The sequence below is a fragment of the Cryptotermes secundus genome, unplaced genomic scaffold, assembly GCF_002891405.2.
Source record: "Cryptotermes secundus unplaced genomic scaffold, Csec_1.0 scaffold497, whole genome shotgun sequence".
NCBI classification, from domain to species: domain Eukaryota; kingdom Metazoa; phylum Arthropoda; class Insecta; order Blattodea; family Kalotermitidae; genus Cryptotermes; species Cryptotermes secundus.
This window is the reverse complement of record NW_019730587.1, coordinates 126550-152570: the sequence shown is the minus strand read 5'-3', so window position 1 is coordinate 152570 and position 26021 is coordinate 126550. Positions and strand designations below refer to the sequence as shown.

At 44.3% G+C, this 26021-nt stretch overlaps 1 protein-coding gene across 5 annotated transcripts in view; it reads left to right on the top strand.

The window, feature by feature from the left end:
* The window catches only part of LOC111866361 (sodium/hydrogen exchanger 3), a 212844-nt gene that overhangs the window by 70009 nt on the left and 116814 nt on the right, over positions 1-26021 (top strand). Inside the window, exon 1 of one of the 5 annotated variants that reach the window (XM_033752222.1) lies at positions 16059-16140. The exons of the other annotated variants lie outside the window; for them this stretch is intronic. The gene's annotated coding sequence lies outside the window, so the exon portion shown is untranslated. Of the gene's footprint in view, positions 1-16058; positions 16141-26021 lie in introns of those variants that run through there. 5 annotated transcript variants of the gene reach the window in all.

The window sequence follows — 26021 nt, the reverse complement described above, 5'->3', positions numbered from 1 at the left end:
ACTTACTTGACATAGAAGACTGTAGGCCCTTCCGGCGCTTGTTAAACCCATATTGAGCAGCGCCTCCGGCTGACAACTGAATATTCTGTTTAAAATCAGAATTCCAAGTCTCTCAAATTTTCCTAATTTATAGTGTTACTTTGCTGATTAGGCATTGACGACAGAGGGTAGTTAACTCCTCCTCCGTGCCCTCTATTCCCACAGTTATATTCTCATTGGATATTCTATGTGGCTGGGGGTGGACCTCTTGCGTCTTATCGCTGTGTATTTACTCATATGACCATCTCCAGTGGCCTAGTTAGCGGAGCGTCTTGCATACGGTATTACGCATGAATGCTGATTATCGCATTCTTAACCTAATTGCGTGTCCATGTGTTGTCATCTTTGCTCTTTCACTGCAAAACACCTTTCGCAAGTCTCCAGGCACCTAGGTAATGACTTAAATTTTCAATCCCAAATTTGATCCTCAACAGTGCCTCCACTAGAAATTGAATACAAAGCTCTCCTATTAGCAGATATACCCCAATATTTTTTTGTCCCCTTATCTTGAAAATATCTTCATTAAGAGTCCATTTTATATGTTTTGATAAAGATATTATCTAAGGTTTTTTATTTAATTTAGCCTAATTCTATGGAGAACACAATAACAAACTCCGTGATTTTATTCCGCAAGCGAACTATACCGACCGAGCGACCGCCGCTTGTCGGCGAAGTTCTTCCTATTTCCGCTAGGAAATACATTTCGGAAACTGGATTTGTTTCCGTCTTCAGGTGAGGGGGAAGACACCTATTCCGTGGGTCCTTCGGGTCCCAGTGATTGAGGTTAGCTGTTTCTAAGGGACCCATAGCTATACAACAGGGTGCAAAACAGACGAATGAAGATACGTACTTAAAACTTGTTGTTTATTCAATCCGTAGGCCTGTATGGTTTCAACTTGCCGCCTATTTCAATGTTGTATAATAAGAAAACACTTCAGCCTACTCGTAATTATTTGCTTCTTCTCAAATAAGATTCGTGATTCCTAAGTCACGCGGTTTTCGTGACGCTTAAACGAAGAGTTGTTTTTTTTATTACTATCTGGAAGCAATAACGGAGCGAACGCTTCAAAATCGTTACGCTGTGCGCACATTTCCAACACGTTGAAACCCTTTAAGAGCTGAGCTATATTCCACATCCCCTGGGACACTGTTTCCACATTTGATGTTGTGACATCTATCCGATGCAGACTTTCAACACAAGCTGAACCAATTGCAGCATTCCTGTGTATCGTGCGCATTAATATTGTGTATATGCCCGCCATGTTAGTTCACCCCAACGTTCCTTCATGGGAGATGCCATAATATGCATACAGAAACACACACCTTTACTGTAAACGTGGAACATGTATACTCTAGCTGGGTTCTACACGAGAAGTGACGTTGCTCTTAGCCCGCCGTTGAACAAGCTAACAAATTTCGAATCCCAACCCGTATATTAACAGGAAGTGTAAAGACATAAGTCACGTGGTCTCAGCGACGAGCAGATTCTATGTTCCGTGTTTGCGTTATGCCCTACTGAATGTATGAAAATTGTTTCCGAAATTAATTTTGAATTGTGATATACCAGGGTTAATCATTTTTAACCTTTTCTTCTTTTTTTTATTGCTAGCGGGTGGGACTAGGTCCCTTGTACTGCGGCCACTTCTGGCCTATTGTACCAGCCCCAGATGATAGGTGAGGGTGATTGTGGAGCAACTGGTGGAATGAAGATTGGCAGGGGAAACCGAAGCACTCGGACAAAACCTGCCCCAGCGCCACTTTGTCCACCACAAATCCCACCTGACCTGGCGCGGCCTATTTTTAACCTAAGTGAACATTTTCATGTTCAGAATTATAATAACATTGACGGAGTCACTTCATGGAGCCGAATAGTTTTTGAGAAGTTACATAACATTTGTTCAGGCACGCCTTATAGAACCTGAAGATTTATCTCCGTGTCCACAAGATTCCACGACCTTATCCTGAGCCAGATGAATCAAGTCCGCCCCCTTCTATCCTATTTAATATCATTTTAATATTATTCTTCTCCCCCTCGTTGGTGTCTCCACCTTAACGTGGTGAGGGGGTTTGAGTATGCCAAGGACCCTGAGAGCTATACCAGCGGTAGCGTAGCTACTGGCAGGGCCTCCCTTGCTGGACAGGTCAAAGGGTAGGCATCAGACGAAGAGAGACACCAAAAACCAAAAACTGATGCCGGAAGCAGCGTCATCAGCAGCGACTTGAAGCACAGAGCAAATGATGCTCGAGATGGTTCAAGTTCGTATAGCAAGAGGCGTGACCAGAGTGGTTTGAACGGCTGTTGTACTGCGATGTGGAAAGCAAATGGAAAAACTACCTGGATAATCTCTTTCCAAAAAGAGAGATACCATGTATGCGAGATGTTTCCTCTGGAGACAAACAAACTGGAGGGGCAGATAGAAATGCCCAAAAGACGAGGAAGAAGACCGAAGAAGATATTTTAACTGAAGGAGAAAGCTTGAGATCGCATTAAGTGGAGGAACTGTTTTGGAAGAGACTGTGGACCTGTCGTATGACAGATTACCGATGAATGAATGAATTATTCTTCTGCCTGCGTCGAGTTCTTCATAGTGTTCTCCTTCCTTCACGTTTTTCATATGAAAACTTTGTATGGATTTCTCTTCTCTCCCATGCGTACCATATGCCATGATTATCTTATTTTCCATAATTTCATAATTTTAATATTTGACGAGAAACAGAAATTCATATTAGTATCATAATATTTTATTATATAACATCTAAAATGTATTTTGGAAACATGGAGAAGCCCCCGGCACTAATGAATTACGGTCTTATCATTATCTTACTCTATATATCGTGGATTGGGCCTGTTTATTGACCTCTTGGACCCGAATTTTCTGTATTCATCGGTTCCTTGTTCCAGCAAATAATTTGCAGATTCTGCTTCTGTGCGTTCTGTTAACGTGGCAGTCAGTTTCCTTCTGTTTTTAGTGCAGCGTCAGTCCTCACTTCGCCTTGTATATTTATGTCATGTACAGGAGAAATTTGTGATTCGCTTGCAGAATGCATTTATCATTTCGCCTTGAGAAACCAGCTCAGTATATGTAAATATGTAACTTTCCTCTTTCCTACGGAGGATCTAACACAGAACATTCCCAATCTACTTTTAACTACATGAACATTGTAATTTCTTAATTTGAGTGTTACTTTTCTTTAAAGTTTTTGCTACTGTGTAGAACTCTTGTGATATTTAGAAGGAAAGCACCCAATCTCTGGCGTGTAATATCCATAACTACTAGTTTACATGCTCCTTTATAAGACTACAAAGCTTTATCCTCCTGAGAGAAAAAGAAACCCTACTTAGTGTGTTTCGGAACAAGGTGTTCAAGAGAACATTTGGGTCTTCTCTTCTCCTCTCCTCTCCTGCGTAATCGCTGCAGCAGAATCAGTTTTCGTCTCATCAAGAAATAAGTAAAAACTACACTCCATTCGGCTGTCTTCGCCCACTCGAGCACTGGGGCCGTGGGTTCGAATCCCACTAAAGGAATGCATGTTTGTGTACATTTATTCTGTGTTTATGTTGTCCTGTGCAGGTAGGGGCCTTGCGACGGTCCAAGGAGTCCAACCGACTGTCTAAAGATTATGAAACTCAAGCGAAGCAAAGAGCTAAGCGTTCCACGGATGCCCTGTGCTCCAGAGGGAGCAGCAACGTTATTAATGAATGAATGAATGACACTCCTGTCGAGGATCGAACTTCGGGTATCCAATCAAGTCTGATTAAGTCACGTAACTTTTCCGAGTGTTACTTTTATGGCTACGAGTAAGGAAGTACTTGTAGACATGATGCTACTTTTCCTGAGATCGTGACCAATCAGAATACAATTTTGGCAGTCAGTATTTGTGTAGTTTATACTGCTTACGTTCATCTGTAATTGTATAGTAGTGTATTTCTTAGCTTCGAGTGACGTCAGTAGGCAGAGGGAAGATTTGCTGTACGTAACTGGAAATCGTTAACTGCGTGATTCGTCTCCTGCATCTTACGTCATGCGTTGTGTGGGTGTCAGGGTCTAGTCTTATGCCACTCTTGAACTTTTTCGTGGCTTCTGATGTGTAGGTTTACGTATTAACCATTTTCAAGCACAACAGTAACTATATATAGCACCTCCTTCATCGTTCAAAAAATTCTGCATTTTATACACAGGTATTTTTGTGTCTCGTGTGATTATCACAACAAACAGAGATTATTTCCTTAAGCAAAATTAAGAGATCGAACTTTGTAGTTACGTTCCGTAAGTCTTCAGTAAATCCAATTACCAATCCAAACCCCGTGTACGGTCACTCATACACGTGACAGTATTTATCTTGTATAGCGCATACTTGTTGACGGGCCAAAATGAATGTTTTCTTTTTTCTGTAACCCTCAGCCGGAATTCGAGGAACTATTTTCAGGTGTGGCCTGTGTAATGTATGTCCCACTTGATTACAGATCAGCCTATTAGCTCAGCCTTATGTTTTCATATGATGACTTGTATCTTACAAACATCAGCCCAGAACAGTTAGAAGATAATTTGGTAAGGTGCACCTATGTTTCTGACAGCGATGGTTATGAAAGAGCTCTTTATTCTTGGATATAACACCGTGTAGTCCATTGAAATGCAATCGGCTTTTCGGAGGAACATCTCGCCTCCATTTTCAGGGTCGAAAAATAAACCAACATGAAATACGTAGGTAAGTCAATAAGTAAGTTACACATGGATATAGAACTTAAAAAATATGAGTACTGATTAGAAAAATGCTTTTATTTCTCAACATAACTCCCTGTACATTGAGGCACTTGTCTCATCGTTTCACGAGCCCCTGAAAACTAGCAGCATAAAATTCTTTGGGCTGCTGTCGGAACCAGGCGGTGACTTCCCTTTCTGCAGCTTCATCGTCGGGAAAATGTTCAGCCGAAAGATGGTGTTTAAGAGTGCCGAACAAATGGAAGTCGCTTGGCGCAAGATCGGGGCTATAGATGTATGCCTTCGTGATCCAAGGAGACTGTGAGGACCACTCTCCTGGAGGATGGTGTCACCTTAAACACTTTGGCACGCGACGCAGGATGTTTCCACTGCTTTGACGCACGCTTTGTCCCGGGCTGGTAATGGTGAACCCATGACTCATCACCTGTGACGATTCGGGCTAGCATATTGTGTCCTTCATCGTGGTAGCGATTGAGATGCTGTAATGCCAGACCCATTCTTTGCATTTTGTGTTGTGGGGTCAGCATGCGCGGCACCCATCATGCACAGACTTTGTGAAAACCTAACCTATCATGCATTATGAGGTAGGCCATGCCGTGTGAACACGCCTGGTTCCGACAGGAGCCCAAAAAATTTTATGCTGCTGGTTTTGAGGAGCCTGTGAAAAGCTGGGACAAGTGCCTCAGTGTACAGGGAGATTATATAGAGAAATAAAAGCATTTTTCAAATCTGTACTCTTATTTGTTTAAGTTCTGTATCCATCTGTAACTTACTTGTTGACTTATAGGTAGAACGCAGAACCTGCTTCATGGTAGTGTCTTGCTTGGCTTATTCTTTGACCCTGACGTTGGAGGCGATATGTTTCTTCGAAACGTCGGTTGACTTTCAACGTACTGCGCGGCGTTATATCTCAGAAGATGGTCTTCATATTTTTGAAAAGTCTGTAGAAACATGACACTTGTTGCGGAGCCCGAGCGTAAGCGAAATAATGATGATGATAGTTATGTTATCTCTTCGAAGGAAGAGAAAGACGCATGCAACAAAGACACCGAGTAAACCATACGGGTTACGGGAAAATTGAAATTGGAGACGAGGAAAATAAAGAAGCCACGAAAATACAAAATTGCTCGTAATCGGATCTGGTACTGTGTGGGTTCTGTGGGTGGCAAAACGAGAATATTCCACGCAAAGCAAGAGACCTTTTTTCTATTTCCATTGCTAGTGGGGTGGGACCAAGTCCCTTGTACTGCGACCACTTCTGGCGTATTGTACCAGCCCCAGATGATAGGTGAGAGTGATTGTGGAGCAAATGGTGGAATGAAGATTGGCAGGGGAAACCGAAGTACCCAGCGCCACTTTGCCCACCACAAATCCCACTTGACCAGACCCGGGATCGAACCCGGGCCGCCGCAGTGGGTGGCCAGCGACTAACCTTTTGAGCTATGGCGCGGCCAAGCAAAAGACCTTACTGAAAGATAAGAAGGTGAAGCAAGCACTAGCTTGAGGTGAGTGATCTGTTTCACCACCCGGCCCCTTTACCCCCGGGAAGCAACCCGCTGTACTTATCGTATAAGAGACTGGGCGGGCCCCAAAGCCGCCCTGGACGCTACAATGAAACGAAAAATCGCTTGTTTTTGCAGGTAATCGAACCCCGGTTTCTCTATCGTGTAGCCCATAGCCTAGTCGCCATAGCGACTGCGCTGTCCCGGTTCCTAGCCTATAAAAGCAAAACCAACTTACGTAGCATATTGAAGAAACATTTTCTATGTCCATTCCTGTCGAAATAATGTTTCCAGTGGTACTCTACAGCTCTACAAATAAACCCATAGCTAACTGTTTTGGCACGTTGACCGTGTATTGCTTCCTGATCTCTCGATTTATGCGGTGATATTATAGGAAAAACTTTTATTTTATTATCTCGAAAATCCCAAATTTGAAAGAAAAGGGTGTACTCGACACAAAAGTTACTGATTTTTCTCCACAGTTTGCAACCGAAATATAGTTCTGCTCGATAATATCATCATATCTGCATCGATCGAGATGCCTGCAGAAACGCATATGTTTCCGTGTGACGCATCCGATATTGTTGTTCGATTTTAATCGAAATTGGAATGTGTCAGTAGAACTTATCGGAACTTCCCAATATCCGATTAAATGAAAATAAATCCATAATTTCTCGAGTTGTTAAATGGAATAAGACGGACGTGGTGCAGTTAATGCGAGCAGTTTTGCAACTATTCGTTGCGACAGTGTTTAACAACAACGGCTCCAGACACCTAAACTTCGGATTAATGTTGATTGAACTGAATTGACATTTTGTTGTTAATAGCCTGAACAGAATAGCATCCTGTCAAATGGGTACCGGATACTGTCCCCCCGAGGTAAAGCGGCAGCGGCGTGAAGCTGAGAACTGACCTCCATCTAGTGCCAAGGTCAATCAAGAATGGTGGAGCTATACCTCCACTCCCAGATATTGCTATGGCGCGGCCATCCTGTCTGCACTTGTAGTTTCCGGAACGTTTCGCCGGCTTCAGCAGCTTCTTCCGAAATCGCCTGCATAACTGAGCGTGCATTTTGAATAATTCTCGAGAGACCGGTGACTTCTTTTAGAATAGGTCGCAACCCACAGTCTGGAAAACAGTACTGTGGTGTTGGTCTAGCATCATGTACTTGTGATGAGGAAAGCGAGAAACCAACAGTTGGTGAAGTGTGACCGCTTTCCGCCATCCAGTGCCAAAATTATTGTGCGTGGTGCTATTCTTCAGTATTGGAAGCTACAGCGCCTTTACAAGTCACACCAGAGTAAATTTATGTGCATCAGCAGATCTCTGTAACTACGGTAAAAGTCATAAAAGTCTTCGCGAACCGTAAATTTTGTATGGAGGTTCGAATTCGATCTAATTTGTACAAAGATTTGTTTTCTCGGCCATGAATATTATTATTGTGGTCTTCTTCGTGCTGATCACAATGGCCGCGCGGTCTAAGGTATGAACTCTCTTCGCTCGCTCGAACGCTGAGATCTTAGGTTCGTATCCCATTTAAGGCATGGATGGTTGTCTGCATTTATTCTGTGTTTATATAGGTAGCGGCCTTACGACTGGCTGATCCTGCGACCAAGGAGTCCAGCCGATTTTCTTAGGATTAAAAAAATGAAGTGAAACAAAGTGTTTCACAGATGCCTTATTCTCTAAAGTGGAAACAACAGGACAGAGAGGTCTTCTATGTTGATAGGTTCGCTCGAACTTCTCGGAGGGAATACACGTATACCGCCTCCATCTTCAGGGGTTATACTAACCTATTCCTATCTCTGATTGGCTACTCCTGTTCTCCATGACCTAATATTTTCTCTGACCACCCACTTTCACAATTTTTGTCCCTTATATCCACAATGTGTGGGCAGTTTTTTCCCGAAACTTCAGACTGAAGACTAGAGACTACACGGTGTGATGGCACAGAAGACCATGGTATGAATCGTTTAATGTTTTCCACGCCTCTTTTACCGCGACTCCTGTTTAAATTAAGATCCGTTTCGTTTGCCGGAATTGTACTGTGTCTTAGTGCAGATGTTAAGAGTTGTCAATGAAACGCGGCCTCGTGGAACATCGCATCGCGGAGTTTATCATCATAATTAGGACTTAAATCTGTCTCTAACCTTGTTCTGGGACGTTACAGCTTGCTTCGATCCTGAAGATGGGGGAAGCTTTTCCCTCCGAAGCATCGATGAGCATCTACCAGATTGCATGACGTCATATTTTAGAAGGTAGTAAGCTTGGAGTCTGCGCAGTAAGAACCTCAGATCGCGTCTGTTCCGTTGAAATTTCGGCTTCCGAGAGAGTCAATTATATTGACGGTACGCTGATACGTACATTTTCTGAATCCAGGGGATTTCTTTGTCTCTGTCTCTCTCGCTATCAGGAATCAACAGTATACGTCACGTGAACAGCCATCATTGTTTCCTTGACTGAAGTTAATTAAAATCCTACATCAACAACTGTAGTGAGTTGGCGAATCAGAGGGTTGGCAGCTAACAGGTTGCGTGTGTTACAATCTGACCTGTTGCTACTGAACAGTCTCACATCCCTTTGTAGACCAGACGTTTCCCCCCAAAATTGAGAGCCCCCCCCTCCCAAAGGAGGCTTAAGTGGTTTTCACAGTAATGATAAATTGCTAATGGTTTATATATATAATTAGAAACTTACATTTACAGAAAAAGGTACTTCATAGGCTTCATCAAGATTCATTTGAAATTACCGATAGCTAAATCGTGCTTTAAGTCATGTCCTTGAGTCCGATGCGTGATTTGCATCCAGTCTGAGGCAACTACTGCACAAAGAATATCCAGTAAATTGTTTTCGTAGAAATTCTGAGGGCTAAACACCTGTCTGGAAAGAATAACAGGGGGTCGTCTCTGTTTCTCAAAACAGATCTTGGTTAATAAGCTTGTACACTTTGAGTTCTATCTTCTGGGATATAGCGCCGTGTAGTCCGGAGAAAGACGACGTTTCGGAGGAATATATTATCATCCCTCTTAAATTAAGTCCAATAAGAAACCAACACAAGGCAGGCAGCAAGCAAAACTCTGCTTGAAGATACTATACGTAGAAGTGATGTTCCTCCGAAACGTCGGTTGACTTTCACCGGACTACATGGAGGGTAGACCTCTTCATAGCCAAATTTCTGTGACAATTTAAAATTCTTGTACAATTTAACAGTACGCGAAACCCTCTTAGCAGGTTCTGTGATCGTGTTTCGACTGTTCGGGCTCGGTGCAGTATGAAAATAGGGGAGTGACCTCGAACGTCATCTTGGGGCAAACTGACGACTTATGGCGCGTATCTTTAAATTTCAATCTGGAAGAAAAATAAGTGACAGGCTACACTAGGAGCAGATCTAGATTTCTGATTATCCTTGCTCAAGAACCAGTGAGAATGGTGCAGCTCTGTTCTGAATGTTCGAATTCGAAACTCGAATCCTCCGCTTGTAACTCAGTGGCTCTTCGATCATACTCACTAGACTCGTGTGTCGTGAAATCCGTTAGACTCCGCTCAACTGATATTTAGATCAGAATGTTTCCCCTACGATCACGACTCTGATACTAAATTATCAGCATTGAAATCGCTCCGACTTGGGGCATTTCGATGAAGACGTAATTGCAGTCTCGATCTTTGTCCGTATCGAATGTACGTTGATGATAGCGTATTACATTCAGTGAAATTGTGTCCCATGTTATATATGAATGTATTGAATGTATGAGGGGTAGGCCTTCTCGGCCCTTGCACCCCGACCTACAGTGGTCTATTGTGCTTCCCATGTTATGTAAGTGCAAGGGAAACGGCCGCGCCATAGCTCAAGCGGTTAGCCAGCTTCCCACCGCGGCGGCCCGGGTTCGATCCCGGGTCTGGTCAAGTGGGATTTGTGGTGGACAAAGTGGCGCTGGGTACTTCGGTTTCCCCTGCCAATCTTCATTCCACCAAATTTTCCATCATCATTATCACCCGGGGCAGGCTACAATAGGCCAATAAGTGGCCGCCGTGCCGAGTGGACCCAGTTGGACACCACCCCCCCCACTAAGCGAATTTAAAAAAAAAATCTGTGGAAACTCTAGCTAGAGATGAGACTTGTTTATTTGGAAGGTTCCGCCAAGTGGTCGCATAGAGAGCAATAAGAAGCGCGGCTGTGTACTAATAAGAAGAAAGATTTCAAATTGTTCATGGGCAGCAAGCGGACTATATGGTGATGATATACAAAACAGTACTATTAATGAAGTTTATAGAGCAACTTGGCTCAAGCCGTAGTGCTTCTAACTTGCAAAAGGCAAGGTTGAGGCTTGGGAGTCGTTAAGTGATTTTCCCGATATAGATATTAGTCAGTACTTTTCTTACGAATGGAATAAATGTAAAACGTGTGCTGCTTGGAAAGCATGTGTTTGAACACCTGTGCTGTGCCATGTTCAACGATTTTGAAACTCGAGGTCTTATCTTCAGAGATGTAATTCTATTGTTGCGGGCGGGCACCCATAGGTGGCTGTGGGTCAGCACCACTTGCTCACTCACGCATTGTCCCATCAGCGGTGTGGCTGGGTGTCATCACGCAACTATGTCCACGTGCCTCGTTTTTATTTATTGCCTCTTAAGTCTTAAATATTCCTTTCAGCGCTTCGTTCTCAGACACGCTCGATCTTAAGATTGCAAGTACAAAAGTAAAGTTGGCCCTGTCCTTGACTAATTAAACAATGCGCCATGAAGACGTGTGGGGGAGTGGATGTCTAGATCCACGATTTCTTGAACTTGGCAATAGTTTGGAGGTCAGCTTCACGCCCCGGCTCCTTCACACCCTGGGAAGAGCCCCCGGTACCCTTTGGAAAGGAGGCTGGGTGGGCCCCACAGCCTGTTTGGACGACATGGAGAAGAAAGAACTGTCGACCCTATCGGGACCCGAACTCCGACTCCTCAGTCGTTCAGCTCATAGCCAGACGCTATACCGACTGCACTATCCGGGCTCCCTGTAAGCTCGCAATAGGAAAGCAAAATGTAGGTGTACTGTAAATGTGCAAGTCTGACCCCCTGTCTGTCTGGCCTAACGCCGAGATGAAGAGAGCCCGCCAATATTAGACTCGTGGCCGGCAGACATCAGACGCACTGTGCGTGGTGCTCTGCACGCTCTGCTCTGTCGTAGTTTTCTTAGTTTCTGTGGGGTGGGGGCAGACTGAGTCCACTCGGTACGTCGGCCACTAATTGGCCTATTGTACCAGCCCCGGATCATACGTCACGATGAAGGTGGAGCAGTCGGTGGAATGAGAATTGACAGGGGAAACCGAAGTACTCGGAGGAAACCTGCCGCAGTGGGAAGCCGGCGACTAATCACCTGAGCTATGGCACGGCCTAATTGTATTTATATCTTCCGAGTTCTTTTTTACTGGGAGACCTGCTGTCGCGATGAAGAATTGTCATTATTGCCCTCAGTTTACCCTGCGGAATGCTGCAATAAAGTGAACCACGGCCGCTTCCTTATATTGTCTGTGCTTTTAAGCTTGGCTGTACATAAAATAATGCACAGTTGATTTCATCGAGAAAAAAATTGTAGGATGTGTATTAGATAACACACGGAACGGCTGTGTCGACTCGGCGGCCGAGTCGGCCGCAGCCTTGTGACAAGACACACAATGCTGCACACCGACTCGGCGGCCGCGTCAGAAACTGCTGAGAATGTATTCAATATATGGAGCAAGCCTTCAAACCCCTCGCTGCGCCGTCTGCAGACGACAGGCCGAGTCGGCGAGCACCGCCTTGTCTGTTTTATCCAATCTGATGCAACAGAACTACGCGCCGAGTCGGCGAAAACCGCTCTGTGTGTCAGTGCCCTTACAGCACTGCAGGTCCCTCTCTCCCACACTGCAGCTGCAACCACTACCCGCTACTTCTTGTACATCTTTTCACTCGCAGTCCAGAGGCGGCGTCTGCATCCTTGCTGATCTTGCTGATTCATCATTCCAGCTATCCCCCCCAGTGGAGGTTACAGCCACTTGTTTTGTAACTAGTGACATTTGATACGCCTAAACAAACTGTGTGACTTTCTGCTTCCGCTTTTCCGCTGATTGAACTGTTCGAGTGCACTTCGTGGCATGTATCTGTTCCGACAAGCGGCCCGATCCTGTGTATGAGATACCAGTGCTATTAATAAAAAGCATAAACCTTTAAAGATGCAATACCAAACAGAACACATGGCCCGGACCAGACCACCGCGTGTCTACGACCATGAAGGCCGATTGTCTGCAGGAGCGCTTGTTAGATTCGCAGTGTGTATCTGCCTTACGTCAGAGCTCGAAAACCACCATTTTCATGAAATGTGACATTTGGAAGTTAAATACAGTTCTTTGTTAAATTCCTAACGGTTGAAATAAGATATTTTACGTGAAACCCTGCCTGCGTCTCGAGCGTAAATGGTCCGAAAATTATTTATTTAATTATTTAAATGTTTATTTCATGGAAAATCGTTTCGAACAGGAATTGTAGAGGAAAATGTTGCACTTCTTTTGTTGCAATTACATTTCCCCCCCCCCGAGGCTTCCGAGGTAACTAAACAAAAGCAAGCGAAAGCGGTAGCATTACTACGTTGTGCATACATTTCCTATTTTCATGAAGTGTAATTTGATGAGAAGGCAGTTAAAGCTAATGCTGTGGTTATGACAGTGTTCAGTCAACAGTTTCGGACCTGGACTTAGTGGTTCTTTGGGTTTAATGGGCACCAACTTTCGGCCCAATCCTGTTATGCCGTGCTCCCACCACTGGCATTCGGAGATGTGGAGAGATTATATACCGACCGCAGTGGCCCCGCGGTCTAAGGCATCAGCTGTCTTCACTCGCTCGAATGCTGTGATCATTGGTTCGAATCCCATTCAGGACATGGATGTCTGTGGGTTTATTGTGTTTGTGTTGTCATGTTTGTAGGTAGCAGTCTTGCTACGGGCTGATTCCCCCTCAAAGGAGTGCTACCGGCTGTGTATACCTACGTACTCATGCAGACGAGCCCTTCTTGAGGAGCCGCCAGTTCTGCAGCTACTCACGTATTTCCCAGCATTTTATGGAACCTGAAGGTTCATTACCGTGTTTACAAGAACCCTCAACTGGTCCCTATCCTGAGCCAGATCAGTCCAATCAATACCATCCCATCCTATCTCTCTAAGATCCATTTTACTATTGTCCACCCACCTACGCCTTGCTCTTCCCAGTGGTCTCTTTCCTTCTGGCTTGCCCACCAATAACCGACTGTGTATGGGATTAAGAAACTGAAAAAGCGGCCAGGGTCCAACAAAAGGACTGTACAGTCGTAGATAGACAGGTAGAGGTACTATATTCGCTGGCCAGCCGGTTTCGTTTGGTGGGTAGACTGGGTGGCACGGTACATTTCCATATGTCAGAAAGTCTAGCTGCAGTAATTCTCAGTTTAGAATAAGTAATTTGGCGATCACTATCTTCTGGGATGTGACTCCGTGTAGTCAGGTATATGTATACTGGCGTTCCTTTGAAGCATCTGCAGTCTTCCAGACTACAAGGCGACTCATCCCACGAAACAACAATCTTAATGACCGCACTGTGAACTTGAAATCTCTAAGGTAATTTGAATATATTGTTCCCCAAACTGGATCATGCCGTTGAAACCGTGTTTACTGAAATTTCTGCTAAATTCATGTTATCAAAATATTTCTTGCGGCAGAAGAACTCAATATTAAATTATCCAATGGTTTGCAGTGTGGTCTAGCTAACAGGAATTATATTCAGAATACTGTCTTCTTAGTTGTGACACCGCATCTTGATGAAGGTGGATAACGTCGTTTCGGAGAAACATTCTGCCTCCGCCTTCAAACTAATCTGTACCACACATAGAACACCATAATCTGGAAAGCTACCATCCGTGGAACTTTCCAAAACAGCGTGGGAATTATGTTGTAACTGTTGTTTTCGGTTTCTTTGTGCACACAGCGAATTAAAATGCCATTGTGTCTGGAGACGGAGAGCTCTGCAGTAGCTGTTCGGAAACTGCTTATGTAAATAAGCCGTGAGCCGTAATTTGTGCGCTGTGCCAACAGATAGATAAGGGTATACAGCATGTGCCAACCTGCGTTATTTGTTAAACTTAACGCGGGTTAAGCGATCCAGAGAACGTCTTTTTTTTATTGCTAAGAAGTGTTATTTAGAGTCAGTAAGCAGAGGAATATCCTACACGAAATAAGAAAATGGAAGGCTAATTGGATTGGTCATATCTTACGCGGTAACTGCCTTCTAAAAGAAGTTATTGAAGGAAAGATAGAAGGGCGGATAGATGTGACCAGAAGACGAGGAAGAAGACGTAAGAAGATGCTGGATGATTTTGGGGACAGAAGAGGATATTTTCATTTGAAGGAGAAAGCTCTAGATCGCATCAAGTGGACGAACTTTTTGGAAGAGACTGTGGACCTGTCGTCTTGACAGATTACTGATGATGATGATGATGATGATGATGAAGATGATGATGATGATGAGTGGGGTGGGACTAAGTCCCTTGTATTGCGGCCACTTCTGGCCTGTTGTACCAGCCCCAGATGATAGGTGAGGGTGATTGTGGAGCAATTGGTGGAATGAAGATTGGCAGGGGAAACCGAAGTACTCGGAGAAATCCTTCCCCAGCGCCACTTTGGCCACCACAAATCCCACTTGACCAGACCCGGGATCGAACCCAGGCCGCCACGGTGGGAAGCCAGCGACTAACGTCCTGATAGGAACACCATCTGTCCTGCTGATCAAGTCCAAGTTGAAGAACGCTATCTTCTGGCATATAACGCCGTATAGTCTATTAAAAGTCTGTCAACGTTTCGGAGGAACATATCACCTCTATCTTCAGGATCTAAGAGTAAGCTGAGCAAGAAATGAGAGTGAAAGCAGATGGCAAGCTCTTTTTCATAACCACCGCTCTGAGAACCTTAAATCCTACACATGATCTAAGTTTCTCTCTTTTTTTTAATATTTCATGACTCCATATCAAACACATAGAGGACGCCTTTTAGAAACATTTCTTGTGTCCTGCCGATTGGTTCCATGTTGTATATTTTTTAAATATTTCATGACGCCGTACTAGTTATTTAGATTGTGTAACGTTGAGTGAAGTATGGGACCACCTCTGTGGTCTGGAACGGGGTCCACCCAGCCTTGTGAGGACAATTGAGGAACTATTTCAAGGAAATAGCGGGTCCGGTCTAGATAACCGAGATTAACGGCCGTGGGGATCCCTTGCACTGACCACGCGACACCCTCTCTAACTTCGCTGACAAACGGCGGTCGCTCGGCCAGTATAGTTCGCTTGCGGACTACAGGCCACGGATTTTTTTTTGAGTGAAGTGTGGCATAATTTTGTATCTTGAGGAATGTGGGAGGAAAATACCATGGCCTATTTGAAGATATTACAAACACATTTGCATGGCGAGACTGAGTTTTCTGCATGTAGTAGGCGTCCGGCCATGAATCGAGCTGGATACATTCCGCTGACCACAGGAATTTCTGCCCGATTGACAGTCGCCGCCATAATGCTGCAGCTCATGCGTCAGCAACTGAAGCAGAATGGCTGCATGTGAGACGTATAAACTACCGTTCTGCATGCCAGCGCAGTCTCTTTTAACTTCTGTATTAATCACATGATACGAAACCGGCCGGTAAATACAGCCAGGACTAGCAGAACCTGCGGCACTGAGCGTTACATCCACTCCCACGTCTTCATGTCATGCTCAGCACAGGGTTCAATTTATGTAATACGAATGTCCTGACACGAGTTAAGTTGTTCTTTATGCACAGTGCGCTTGTAGAGAGGGTGTATTGTTCAAAATGAAACCTAAACAACGGCCACGTACAAGGTATGTAATTGAAATTAGAAGCTGTTCACCCTATGTAATGGAATCTTCAACCACCCTCGTCACACTTGAGTCTGTATCACACTGGTTGCTAGGCTGCTGGTATCGCCAGTTACGCAAAATATCTGCAGGTGCGAGCGTGGTGTATTCACAAGCATTTTTTTTTCTGTGGGGATTTCTGAAGGGAAGGATCTATTCGAACAACCCACGAAACGTGAAGGAACCGAAGCATGCGATTGAACAGATCCCTGCACGTACTAACCCCCCCCCCGACACTTCACACCGTCTCACAAAACAGTAGAATGGATAGCCGCATGTTTTGGAAAAGGCGATGGTGATTTTTGGCATCTGCTGTAATGCTTTTACGTAAGTTCCCACGAATGAACAATAAAACCAAAAAAAAAAAACAACCTTTTTTCTTGTTATACTGATGTCACCTCTAAGCTTGCACAACTGTTTCAGTTAGAGTGTCAATTTAAGTGGTACACCCTGTATATTTCCAATGTGGTTACAAAATCTTACGGTTGGAAGCGTGATTAATAAATGCATGGAATGGGAACAGAATGTCAGAATGTAGTCTGTCTGGTGACCTCAGTTTCCGAGACTACGTCGTGTACGCATTTTAGCTAACATTGCAGTTCCCACCTTCGGAGTGGGTGCCTTTTCCAGACCTAAATAAGGGCTTCAAGAACCACCAATAGTACCACCCATGAAGACAGCAACTTTTGGAAACTTCCGAACATTCTAGGCGGTTTCGCGCCGAAAGCAATACACTCCGGTCACGAATACCGAAGGAGAAGAATAATGTAGCTGGACCACAATGCATAAACCATTTGAAACTCAGTAGTTCGTCACGAACACGCGGTAGCTGTACGTGTAGTTGCAATATTCACTTTGCGCTCATTGTGCCGTGCAGAATCGAGGGAACAAAAATGTCGCTGAAATATACGAAAAAGTATTTTTTTTTCCACTTCAGCTAATTTCGCTTGCAAAATTTGAATTACCGAACATGGTTCATTACATGTGTAGGCTGTGTAATGTGAAGCAGGAGGATAGTGGCGGCCGCACACCAACCGCGTGAAGACAAGCATCAAGACATGGGACAAAAGAAGCAATCCTGCTTCATTCAGCATGAAGCTGACGTCAGCATCATGACTGAGATCGGTGTGCTGCGGTTTTCAGTACTCATTAGTTTCAACTGTGCTCCTTTCTTTGCTTCATGTCGCAGACATCGTGTCTTGAATATTACAAGTCTTGACGCATGGCGGTGTGCGGCCTGCAGCTACAAGAACATTGTCTTAAGTGTCGCTTTTCACACACATCATCCGGCTCATGTGAGCGGCCACCCGGCTCTCCTCGCTGGCAGGCAGCTCGAGCGGGCTACTGGCGGGGCGTGCAGGCTTACCGAGCCTTTCAGACGAGCCCACGTGAACTAGGCAACTAGCAATGTCACTTCTATTCTCTGCACAGCGGGGATACATCTCAAGGAATGAAAAACTCAAACTGTTGTGTAATTCATCGAAAGAAGGAATGGACATTCTGAAGTAATTAAAAAATTTTCTTTCGTCCTGCCGTATCTTATGAAAGAGAATATAAAAGCACCCTTCTTCTAATCTCGAGCTAATTATAGGATGAACCCATAATGTTCGTTTACTTTCCCTTTTCTTATTAATTGCGAGGATTAATAAAATTGCAGCTTCTGCTTCCAGCACGACTACACTACACGCTGCACTGAGCTGCTGTCATGCTTTCGGCGACTGCAGCGGCTCAGCTGAGCGGCCCCCGTGCACCAGTTCACGAGAGCTCGTGTGAAAGCGCTCTTATACATGGGAGTGGCTCTTATCTCCTGTATAGTGGATTCCGCCAGGACAGTCGATGTTTAGAAAAAGACCGTCAAACCGAAGTAATCATTTTTCACTTAGGATATGGTTATGCCTGCCGCTCGTCATTGAAGTTGGGTTTCGGGTCGCGCACTCAGGATGTTAGGAGTGTGTCATCACGTCTTAAACGTGGAGGATAGCGTGTTTTAGCTGCCACCGGGTAACTGTTGGGTTACCGCCATATGATGTTACTACACTTCTGCAAGCAGGTAGTTGCGCTGGCCAGCTGTTGTGGTAATGTCCTCTGCCTGCTGAAGACTTGTAGATGGTTGTGAACCGAAGCGTGGAAGCTTGCAGATGGGCAAGGCCCCTTGAGGACTTGGTTGCGTGAAATCGAGTAGACAATGCGAACTTGAGTGGTGAAATCAAACACTTTACTAGATTAAGACATTACGAAAGAATACAGATCAGGAATCAACCCCTGACTCTAAGAGAGCGGTACCCTCTCCGACGTAACTTGTTACACTGGTTTAATAAAGGTACTTTCATATCTCCTCGAAATCTCAAAGTGTCAGCACTTATATACTATAGCCTTCGGGCGTGGCAAAGTCGTGTGATATTAGGGCCCCCCGGGCAAGCTCTGATACCTTATATGGTTAGCTTCGCTAGACTATTCCTCTGAATTATGACGTCACTCTTAGAGTCGTGTGCATAACGTATGACTGCATTTCGCTATTGCAACATAGTTGTTTATATTAGGGCTATTCTACAGTTTTATGCTATGGATCAAGAGCATCTCACGATGTTTTATGCCCCGTTAACTTAATAAAATACCATTAAAGCTCATAAAACTTAATATATGGTTACGTCATTTATCGGGTTACCGTAACCACATTACACCGGTAGCGGCTAAGACTTGGAGGAAGGAACAACGCTCAACGTAATAAATTAAAATTTATTGAAATAATTTTAAAATCTGGTGTACAGACATTGCACATACGATTGACCTTGATTACGTTACCTTGGAAACGAAGTCGGTTATTTCTCGCTAGACAGTTGTTGGTTACTGAATAACTAATAACAATGGAATCTGTCCGACCATATTGCGTGTTCCTCGCACGGGATGTGTCTGCTAGTAGAAATACGTGTTCCTTGCACGGGATATGTCTGCTAGTAGAATACGTGTTCCTTGCACGGGATGTGTCTGCTAGTAGAAATACGTGTTCCTTGCACGGGATATGTCTGCTAGTAGAATACGTGTTCCTTGCACGGGATGTGTCTGCTAGTAGAAATACGTGTTCCTTGCACGGGATATGTCTGCTAGTAGAATACGTGTTCCTTGCACGGGATGTGTCTGCTAGTAGAAATACGTGTTCCTTGCACGGGATATGTCTGCTAGTAGAATACGTGTTCCTTGCACGGGATGTGTCTGCTAGTAGAAATACGTGTTCCTTGCACGGGATATGTCTGCTAGTAGAATACGTGTTCCTTGCACGGGATGTGTCTGCTAGTAGAAATACGTGTTCCTTGCACGGGATATGTCTGCTAGTAGAATACGTGTTCCTTGCACGGGATGTGTCTGCTAGTAGAAATACGTGTTCCTTGCACGGGATATGTCTGCTAGTAGAATACGTGTTCCTTGCACGGGATGTGTCTGCTAGTAGAAATACGTGTTCCTTGCACGGGATATGTCTGCTAGTAGAATACGTGTTCCTTGCACGGGATGTGTCTGCTAGTAGAAATACGTGTTCCTTGCACGGGATATGTCTGCTAGTAGAATACGTGTTCCTTGCACGGGATGTGTCTGCTAGTAGAAATACGTGTTCCTTGCACGGGATATGTCTGCTAGTAGAATACGTGTTCCTTGCACGGGATGTGTCTGCTAGTAGAATACGTTTTCCTTGCACGGGATGTGTCTGCTAGTAGAAATACTTACTTGTTCCTTGCACGGGATATGTCTGCTAGTAGAATACGTGTTCCTTGCACGGGATGTGTCTGCTAGTAGAAATACGTGTTCCTTGCACGGGATATGTCTGCTAGTAGAATACGTGTTCCTTGCACGGGATGTGTCTGCTAGTAGAAATACGTGTTCCTTGCACGGGATGTGTCTGCTAGTAGAAATACGTGTTCCTTGCACGGGATATGTCTGCTAGTAGAAATACGTGTTCCTCGCACGGGATATGTCTGCTAGTAGAAATACGTGTTCCTCGCACGGGATGTGTCTGCTAGTAGAATACGTGTTCCTCGCACGGGATGTGGCGCCTAGTTTTATCATTATCGCAATGTGATCTTACAGTAGGTGAATCCTTAAAGAAGCAGTAACATCCAGGTACTGTATTCATTGTTTATTGATGTCTGGACATCACATGTTTAGTTCCGTACTACAAATGCAAAGCATTTAAACAGTTCCCTATCTTTTGGCACTACACTGAATAATAATCTCTTATCACACATTCTGATAAAACACTGCAACCATCAGCTTAAGCACTCTGCACGTATTTGATATCTAGCGGCCTCCGTACTCTAGGGGTAACGTTCGCACTTCATGACTCAAGGTACGCGGGTTCAAACCCGGCGAAGGTCGTGGAATTTTTAAGGACGGAAAAATTCAGGGAACAAGTCCTCCGGGAGGGACTTTAAGCCGTGGGTCCCGTGTCGTAGCTTTACGGCACGTAAAAGAACCTCATGTCCCAAGGGGACCACTGAGCCAAATTGATCGGATATTTCCCGCCCAACAGCAGTCTCTAACGCCTCTGATAGATGGGGGAAGCATCGAGAGATACCGCTGAGCCATTGTAGGCCGAACTCGCTGGCTGAGTCGGGACTGATGGCAAGCACCAGTATCGGTAGGGTATAGAGACTGGTAGAATATCACAGAGGGGACGTACAATAGACCACTGGTCGCGGTGCATGGGGAAACCCACCCCTCCAATAATAATAATAATAATAATATTTGATATCTCATGGCATAACTAATGCACTAATGTGCGCCCACACACATGTTTTTGCCAAGAACGAGTGACGTATACTACTACTACTACTAGAAGGGGCAGGTTTGCTCCGAGTACTTCGGTTTCCATGCTAATTCTCTTTCCACCCACTGTTCCACCCTCATCATCTATAATCCGGGGCTGGTACAATAGGCAGGCCAGTTAGTGGCCCACGCAGTAAGTGGATTCAGTCTCACCCCACCCCAAGAAACAACAATAACAACAAAAACAACTACTACTAGTAGTAATAATAATAATAATAATAATAATAATAACGGAAATTGAGGAGCCTGGATAGCGCAGTCGGTGTAGCGACTGGTTACGGGCTAGACGACCGAGAGGTGGGAGCTCGAGTCCCGATAAGACCAAAACTTTTCTCGAAATCATCCAGACCGACTCTAGGGCCCACCCAACCTCCTATCCAATGTGGACCTGGGGAAAAACGGCCGGAGCGTGAAGCTAACCACTCACATCTATCTATTGTCCAGGTCAAGAAAATATGGATCTATATATCCACTTTCCCATACGCCCTCATGGCGTAATGCTTAAATTCGTTGATAATAGCAGTTGACAAATGTAATTTTGAATTCATTCCTGTGGATTTAATATTAACTGCTTCCTGTGCTAGAGAATAGGATCTCATTCGCATGGAAGCGTTTTGCATTACAGTGTTTAAGAAGAGAGATCGTAATAAATTGAAGTTTACTCGAATAAATACAAGGAATAGGAATTTGAATTCGAGCAGTTTCCACAAACTGTAAACGGAAACATCCGCACCCCTCTAGCAGCATCGGGTAGCTTGCGTGCGCATTGAGCACCGTGTATGTGGGTGTTCTCTCTTCGATTTGCGGTAGGAAACGGAAGTTATCCGAATATCGAGAGAATGTCGTATTCACAGAAAGAGGTCTGCAAGCTGGGCAATTGCGACTGAACATGAAGTAATTTCTACGTAAGCAAACCTGGACTTAAATCGAATATAAAAATCCATTAAGCCGGCTAAATAAATCTAATCGCCCTAAAAATATAAAATAAAATATGTTCAGAAACCTTTCTGATTAGGCTAGAACAACATACGTCGGGAGTAATAATATTTGCTTTCAATCCTTTAGAGCACCCTCGTAACTACGTACATGTACCAACAGCTTTCGACTTGCAGAGGATGCATGTAGACCACAGGACACATTTATGTGTTTCTTTGACACAGTAAACAGTGATTACTTCCATAGATCAGCGTTAACGGGTTCGTCTTTAAGATGAAGACACAGAGTAACTTCTGTGAGATATGAACTGCACTTCCGGTCAGTATAACGACTCCGATGCGGGCTTGACCGGCCAATCAGGTTTCGATTTGCTACATGGCATGGATTTTTCTATTCTTCACAGTGTCCAGACCGGCTCTGGGGCTCACCCAGTCTCCTGTCCAGCTGAGTCACGAGGGCTCATCGTGGAAGATGTAGAGGACGGGGCATGAAACTGACCACTGACTTCCAGTTCTTCTCTATGCGGAATGTTTACAGAGTTCTTGTAAAGCACACGTAGGCGTCAGGCGATAGGGTGCTGTTCGCGCGGTACACACCATGACGCTTTCTGTTTCAACAGTAATACGTATGTTGAAAAGCAACGGACTTTGCGGAATACTAGTCTTCGCATCTTGAACTACGCCTTTTACTTCCGTTGTTTGTTTACACGCAGGCCGTAGACATTCTTAGTGAAGTATAGAGCAGTTATCTTCACGTAATCTTCTCTCCTCTCTCTCTCTCTCTCTCTATATATATTATATATATATATATACAGCCCTTTGTTGGGCCTTGGCCGCTTTACCATTTCATAATCCGGTACACAGTCTGTAGGACTCCTCGAACAGGGGATCAGCCCGACGCCAGACTTCTACCTATACAGAGAATAAAGCACACAGGCTTTCCATACCTCTGGTTGGATTGGAACCCACGACCCAGTGTTTGATGCTTCGAATACTGTTCATGTCTTAGACCGCGCGGTCGCTGTGATCGGTCTTTTCGCTCCTTTACACGTCCGAAACCAGTTGTTCGTGTTAAGTAGGATATTAGGATGTAAATGATGTTACCGGTGCTCTATTTAGTGATGTGTTTTGTGGCGTGTTTGAAGGGGACAGTCACAGGAGGCCTGGCAGTATATCCCTTCTTCGAAATGAAGGAGAGTTCTCAGATCCAATTTCAAACGACCAGTCGCCGTGGAACCTGAAGTTAAACCGGCACATATTGTCACGTTGACCGTACAAAGATACCTGTCACCTTACAGCTATTTGTAGTGGTCATCGTTTTGAAGACTAGATCGATTGGTTGTGCATTGCTCGTTTGGCGAGTGGTGACTTCACGAACCCCTGATATGACAGGTAATATCAGCTGATAAGGTTGGTCAGACTCTCTCTCAACTTCTCTGCGTCTCCCAGTCGCCCTGATAACAGTCTGATGTTTTAGTCATGGCCGCAGATTGGGCATAGAACCTGTATACTTGAAGCAGAATTGTGACACATTGTAACTCACCAATTCGTAGCTCCCACACGGGTAACCTGCGTGATCTATTAATCTATGACCCTTGCTGACAGACTGGACCAAGCCCACTGCGCATGCGAGGACCAGCACCGATCACGTCTGAAAATTGTCACTGTATCAACGAAAACAAACACTAAGGTCCTTAAGGAAAAGTGCATTCCCATGTCCAGATGGGATATACTTTGAAAGGGCGCAAATAGCACGTCTGTTTGTTGTGAAGATGCGAGCCTGTACAGCCATCTTGTGACAAGCAATGGGACATTTCGATATTCACGGAAACTGCGTGAGATTTTGTTGTGCAGTTTTCATGGTCGAAATGTTAGTGCCATTTCGGAGGAATCTGATGCCTGGCAGTGGTTTCGGACGACAATCAAACCTAAACTTTAGAAAAGGGAAAAATAAAGTCGGCGAATAAAAGGTAATGTTTCCACTTTCCTTTTAAGAAGGAACTGCTTTCCGATCGAGTAATTTTGCGCTAGTGCGAGAGCACTGCCTGCTGTTTGAGGGTTGTGTTCTGAGGAAAACTAGGAAGAATTAGGAGGCGTGGCCAGGCAGAGAATGCCGAGCACAAACATAGATTTTCCTTGTTTCTTTATACATCCCTCCATGAACGCTAAAGATAACGCCTGGAATTGCTGAGAAATACCGCGTAAATTATTAGTCAGTCGGTGTTCCAGTCAAGATTAGAATCTGGCACAGTGGGACCACAGAAAGACGTGTATCAATCAGTCCCCCAAATTCTCTCCGGAGCTCCTGAAGCTTCCCACATGTTCTTGATTGTAAGTCAGACTTCATACTCAAACAGAAGTGATCAAACCGAATGAGTAGTTACACGTGTTTTGCTGACTTGGAATTAGGTCATTTTATGTCAGTATGGACATAAGTATTTTAATTATCATGAAAATAAACAAAAACGGATTGCGCTCTAAATTAAAACTTTCGTTATCGGTCTTCGTAAAACTAATATAGAAAGAGCTGCTTAGATTTGCTGACAGATTTTTTTTCTCCCAGTATTTGATGTAAATATTGACGTCGCAGTGCTCACAACTGCAGCTGGGTGCTGATTTTTTTCAACTTTCATTCGTACTTTTCAGTCTGATTTCTTAAACTTTATTTAAGAATTGTTTGGTCACAGTTGTATTTGGGCCAAAAAATGACATGTCCCAAGTCCCTGAAATTGTTGTTTGGAATAACATACAGTTTAAAAAATAAAGATTTCGCCCACTTCCCATAATTGAATCGTTTTGTCCTTTGTTGCTCTTCGCGTGACTGTGTTGCAGCAGATGTTCTGCGGCCCTGCCACCATCACAGGAGAAAGAATGAGGCAGCAGCTGGATTATGTCCCTTTGTTTCTCTGAAATTTAGTTGTTTAGATACCTCGTCATGTAGGCCATGCCATAGCTCAGGCGGTTAGTCGACAGCTTCCCACCACGACTGCCCGGGTTCGATTCCTGGTCAATTCGTGTGGGATTTGTGATGGACAAAGTGGTACATTCCACCAAATGCTCCATACTCTTCATCCCGGGCTGGTATAGTAGGCCAGTTAGTGGCCGACGTACCAAGTGGCCTGTCTCACCCCACCCCACGAAACTGAAAAAGAAAGTACCAGCCTCGTCGTGTAGTTTACGAAGAATGTTACTGTATATTAGAGCTCATGAGTACTTTGTAGAGTCTGTAAATTTATTATTTTGACTTGTCTTGAGAAGAAAAGTAATTCTTGAAATTCTTTATTTCTCTGTTCTTTTGTAAGGAGGACTTTTCCTTGAAGAATCGCATTTGCGCTTTATATGTTCCTAAATGTCAACCAGGAATACGAGGTCAGTTCCTCAGTTGTCGGAACATTTGATTTATTTCTTCTTCTAAACCCCACAGTCTCTTAAGGACTTTACTGAAGTTCTGTCATCAAATATTGGAATGATACATTACAGCAGTAGGTTCAGCATCAAAATCGGGCAGGTACGGTTGTCAAATACTGAAGAGTTATGGTAGGTAAGTTATGTGCAACATCCAAATGTTATACCAGGGGCTATTAACTACCCGTGGTTCCAGTCTCGTGCTGGTATTTCACACCTTGTTAAATAGTTCATATTTATGACAGTTTTATAGACTAATTTCTGAGGGAGAACACAACGAGAAGCATTTTGTAATCAGGGAACCTTTCGTGTATAGCACTTTGCAGACTCTTCAAAAGGCCCAGGTTCGGCTGCCCCCTTGTGGGGTACACAGTTGAACTTGTTCCACCACAGCGTATGCCGTTCAGACTTGTTGACAACCTGTCATGTAGATCCTTACAAGTTAACGTCTCTCACAGCTTCCATAGAAAGGAATTAGTAATAACACAAAACTTAGCGTTTGCACCTTGTAATAATGTGAGTAAGAATGCAACTGACCTCTGCCACTTGCGTCATGCTTCAGATAAGCACGCGAGCATTACAATTGTATCGTTTTTCACCGTTAGTCGACCGCTGTTCATTTCTTAGACGCGACTTGCAGTTCTTCTGGAGATACTTATACGTATATCAACGATTTGTTTTCAGTGACAC